The sequence below is a fragment of the Lipotes vexillifer genome, unplaced genomic scaffold (assembly GCF_000442215.2).
Source record: "Lipotes vexillifer unplaced genomic scaffold, Lipotes_vexillifer_v1.1 scaffold597, whole genome shotgun sequence".
Lineage (NCBI taxonomy): Eukaryota > Metazoa > Chordata > Mammalia > Artiodactyla > Lipotidae > Lipotes > Lipotes vexillifer.
The window spans coordinates 1,217,193-1,222,648 of record NW_006797597.1 but is presented as its reverse complement, the minus strand read 5'-3'; positions in this window follow the sequence as shown (position 1 = coordinate 1,222,648).

Here is a 5,456-nt window from a genome sequence, read left to right as displayed (position 1 = left end):
ATAGGACAATCATCTTATACAGTTGTCTAAAAATTTTTTAAAAAACCAAAACCCCTAAGGGATCTCTGTGTGCTATCTTGAGAACATCTCCAAGATAAATTGCTAAAAATAAAAAAGCAAGTCAAGGACTTCCCTGGTGGTACAGTGGTTAAGAATCCACATACCAATGGCAGGGACACGGGTTCAATCCCTTGTCCGGTAAGATCCCACATGCCGCAGAGCAACTGACACCATGCGCCACAACTACTGAAGCCTGCACGCCTAGAGCTGTGCTCCACAACAAAAGAAGCCACTGCAATGAGAAGCCCACACACCACAACAAAGACCCAATGCAGCCAAAAATAAATTAAAAATACATTAAAAAAAAGCAAGTCAAACAACAGTAGTAGGAATGTAACAACCAAAGAACAGAATTATATGTTTGTATGAGAATTCTTATTAACACATGGAAAGAGGATAAGATCAATGACTCACAAAATTTTAGTATGATTAAGAATGATCAAAGTGCAGCTTCCTAGGTCCCACTTCCATGCCACTCTGATTCAGGAGGTTGGGGTTGATGCACAGGTGCCTCCATCTTTAACAACCCTCCCCCCACCCCCCCTACCTGCCATGATTTGAAGTAGAGTCTACAGCCAACATGTTGAGAGTAATACTGTTTTCCTCTGTGTATGGGAGTGGCTTTGGCAAAGTCCTGAAGAGGAACTTCCACTTTTTACTCTGTGTAGTTTAACTTGTTTGAATTGTGTGAATTAGTGTAGTTTGTACATTTTAAAAGCAATTAGGCAACAACAGAGAAGGAAAATACAAAAAAGATGAAGTGTCTTCAGTCACCTAACAGAAAAATCTATGAGAAATCAAAGGAAGAAAATATTTTCATCTGGGGCAATCAGGGAAAACTTCCTAGAGGAAGTCACATTTGAAATGAGCTTTGAAGGAAAAGCTAAGGTTAAGACAAGTAAAACTGAGAAAAAAAGTATCCTAGGTAGAGGAATGAGATGAGAGCACAGAGTGGGGAAATGAGGGCTCTCAATTAGGGAATATTGTCATTTGATAGAGTTAATGACACTGAAGAGAAATTATTTGGAATTAAGAGATAACAATAGTTAAGGCAATATTTTTGGAGGGTCTTGGTTATAGGACTAAAGAATTTGAACACTATAAACAGTGAAAATGTAAAACAATTGAAAGATATCAAACTTAAGAATCTTGTAAGAGTAGGGACTTCCCTGGTGGTCCAGTGGTTGAGACTTTGCCTTCCAATGCAGAGGGTGTGGGTTTGATCCCTGGTCAGGGAGTAGGGTCCCACATGACTCACAGCCAAACAACCAAAACATAAAACAGAAGCAATATTGTAACAAATTCAATAAAGACTTAAAAAAAAATCTTGTAAAAGTAGAATGATATTTTAAGAAGGTTAACTGGATACCAGGATGCATTGAAGAAGCAGAAGCTAGAAGTGGGAGGCCACAGTCCTTTCAAAAAAAGTGAGCATGAATTATGGTAGAGACAGTAGATACAGAGGAACGTAGAGCCAGGGCTATGAGTAGAAAACATATAAAGAAAGAGAGACAAGGGGAAGAGCTCAGTTTGGGAGAAATAGCGTTTGGGCAAATTTACAACATGGCATGGAAAGCTTGAGGTATATGGGCTTGGGAATCAGCTGTACAGAAGTGAAATTAACATCAATATCTAGCTAAGGGAGCAAAAAAGGAAAAGAGAACCAAATTGGACTTTAGGAAAAATCTATCAGGAGGAAATGGGACGAGTTTTTGAAGCAATTCAAACAAATAAAGCAAAGAAAAAGTAGCCAGAGATGTAGGATGAGAACAAGGAGAATATTGGTCTTCCAAGCTAATGGAGAAGGGATCTTGGTCAACCAAACCACCACCTCTCTCCTGCTACTCTCACCAGTTTTGAGTTTTTAATTTCATTTCTCTATTGGCTACAACAGTGGTTCCCAAACATGGCATTTAATTGGAATCACCTGGGATTGAGGATTTTAAAGAATATAGGTATGGAGACAGCAACCCTAGAACTTATAATTCAGTAGGTTTTATGTGGAGCTTCAAAATCTGTGTATTCCAATAGTTTCCTTACAGTCTGGGGGCCACTGAGCCAGATATAATTTGGGGCATAGTATGAAAGGAAAGGTAGTGAACACTGAAATCAAATAAACACATACAAATAAAACGTAAATAACTTTCAAAAAAAAATTACTGCAAAGTTGAAAGAAAGCTATTAATTTCTTAGGATATATGGGAAAGTAATAAATGGATATGTGAGAGAATAAAGATGAAGCAAAGTTGGGTTGAATCCCTCTACATGTGAAAGTCAAAGGTTATTGTTTTGTCTGTTTTATATTTAGATGTGACAAAGATAAAATGATATTGAGAGTATTTGTAGCCTTCACCCCTCCCCCTGCTTCCTAAAAAGGTTTCTGGCTTTCTTGCTGAGCTCTGGGTATTAAGGAGCTGATCTGAAAAATGAGGGAAGGAAAAAATGGAAAGAAGCCCTGAGATGCTATACTGATCTATATAAAAATGAAAATGGCTAACAACTGAGAACTTACTAAGTGTCGGGTACTATTTTAAATACTTTACCTATGTTAATTCATTTAATTCTAACAACCATATGAATAAATACTATTTCCATTTTACACATGGGGAAACTCAGAGCTAATAAATATTCCAGATAGAATTCAAAGTCAGTCTTGCTCCAGATTTCTGCATCTTAACCACTACCCTATACTGCTTCTCAAAATAAATAGCAAGCGGCTGAGTCAAGGAATGAGGTAGAGAGGAAATTAAACTAGTGGAACACAGATATTTTGGAGAGTATATGGGGAACAAGTAAATAGAAGATATCAAGTAAGTTCTCAGAAATTAAATTTTAAAATATAAAGTGATAGGACACACCTTTTAAACTATCTCAAAAATTAGAAAATCTTGATTAAGTGGTCAGTAGTATGAAAACGTATTAGTTACTAAAATAAACTCAAAGAGGAGTAAAAACTTGAAAGACCAATGAGCATAGAATATGTTTTAATAAGGAATTATCTCTCAAAAAGAAAAAAAACACAAAAACCCCACAAAACTGCAAAAAACCCCCCAAAAACTCTAGTTCTGAATGTTTGAGGATTGAGTTCCTTCAAACTTAAAAGATGATTTTCATACCAAATAATCTGATGCACAAATAGAAAAAAATAAGGAAGCCTACCCAATTTTTAAAATAGAACAAATATACCACTATACCAAAACCTAAAAAGATAATACTAAGAAAATAAAATCATGTACAAATCTAACTTAAAATTATATCAAAAATAAAATATTGGGTATTGAATTCAATAGTTAGTTAAAAGACCAATGAGGATTTATTCCAGAATTGCAAGGATAGATTAATATTTGTACTTAATATGGTAGACTGATATATCAGTTTGTCAATGAGGGAAAATCATATAAACACCTCAAAAGATCCTTAAAAAGAACTTGATTGACTTCAAAACCAATTTCTAAGATAAAACATACAATGAAAATTTTCTTGGAATTAACTGAGAATGAAAGAACATATTCTTTAAACATTCTACTTAAATTATCCATAAAGAATATGCTCAATGGTGAAAATACTAAAAGCTTTTCCAATAATGTCAGGAACATGACAAGAAGGCCTATTTTTACTATGTATTTAAAACCAAAATTATTAAACAATGCTTTAAATTTTGATTGAAGAATGAGGTATAACCAGTAGAGAGAAAATAAATGTTCATTATTTTTAGAAAAAAATTGCTATATATAATATTTAAAAATTAAGTGAGATGGCCACATTTTAAAAATGTAATATATTTTCAATAAAGTAATACTCAGAAGGTATAAAACAAAATTCAAGAAGGCAAAATCAGCAAAGGCAAAAATACTCCTTTCCAACACCAAGTCCAGAAAAAGAATAATATGTTTTAAATAATAGAGTATAAATATAGCTACACTGAAAACTGGAAGGTAACTCTCAACAGGGAACTGTGAGCACTCAAAATAAGGAGAGCAAGAAAAAACCCTATCAGACTGAAAGACTAAAACAGGAAGGCTCAGGGATCCCAGCAGGAAAGCTACTGTGGAAAAGCAAAAATTCCTAACACTTGAAGAAAGTCAAAGTCAAGAAAGATAGATGACAAATCCAACAAATGGAAGAAGAGATGATAAAATACAGTAAAATAAGCATTCAGCACAGGACTTAAAACATGTATGTTCGATATCCTCCAAGGAGGGAAATGCCATCAAATGAGAAATAGATTATAAAAGGATAATAGATATTTCACAGAAAAAAAGAAAACAAAGAGGCCTAGAAAAAAAATTTAATAGCTTGAGTAGTATATTACTACCTGTAAGATCAAACTGAGGAATTCTTCCATAAAACAGCACAAAGAAAAAAAAGATAAAAAATAAGTCTAGATACAGTTCTAACATATATTAGAAACAGGAATTCCAGATAAGAGAATAGAGAAAATGGAAGAAGGAAATACTGGAAAAAATAATGGCCAATATTTTTCCAGAATTTAAGAATGATCAGAATCCTTCAATAAAAAAATAAAAGATTACTAAATAAAAATATAGCGTTTTCCTGAATTTAAACATAATGAAATTTCAGAAGATTTAGGATAAAGACAATTTTCTAAAAGGTAAGAGAGAAGACAGATTACCTTCAAGGGAATGGGAATCAAATTGTTATCCAACTTTTCATTGGCGTCTTTAGATTTCAAGAAGACAGTAATGCATTTGGCCACTCAAAAACATGGCACATTTCCCAGACTCTATAAATGCTAAATAGTGGTCAATGTGACATAAGCTGAAGTGTCTTATACCGCTTCCAAGAAGTGTCATTAAAGCAGGGGTGAGGGGAATACCTTTGCCTCTTGTACTTCCACCTTTTTGTTGGCTAGAATTCAGAAGTGACAGCTGGAAATTAAGCAGCCATCTTGGACTAGGAGGAAGCCATGCCCTGAGTGGATGGACCAAAAGGCAGAAGGAATCAGGATGTTTGAAACTGAGGAGCACCACATCTGTTCTGGAACACCTCCTTCTAGAAATAAACTGCTATTAAGCCACGGTTACTGAGCTTTCTGACACATGCATCTGAACATAATCCTAAAATCTGGACTTTATGCTTTGAGTTTCTGATTCAGTAGATCTGGGGGTAGGGCCTGATAATCTGCACTTCTAACACTTGCAGAATCACTACACTAATGGAAGTAATAACTCAGTGGTTCTCAGCCCTTGCTTCACATTAAAATCACTAGGGAGTGGGAAGGGAGGGCATTTTAAAAAGCACACAATCTACCTGAGACTCACTCCAGAGGAAACTCTAATTTAACTAATCTAGGCTGGGCCGGGGTATGGGTGTGTAGGTTAAAGATCTTCCAGATGATTAAAAAGAAGTGTACCAAGACTTAACACATCCTTTCC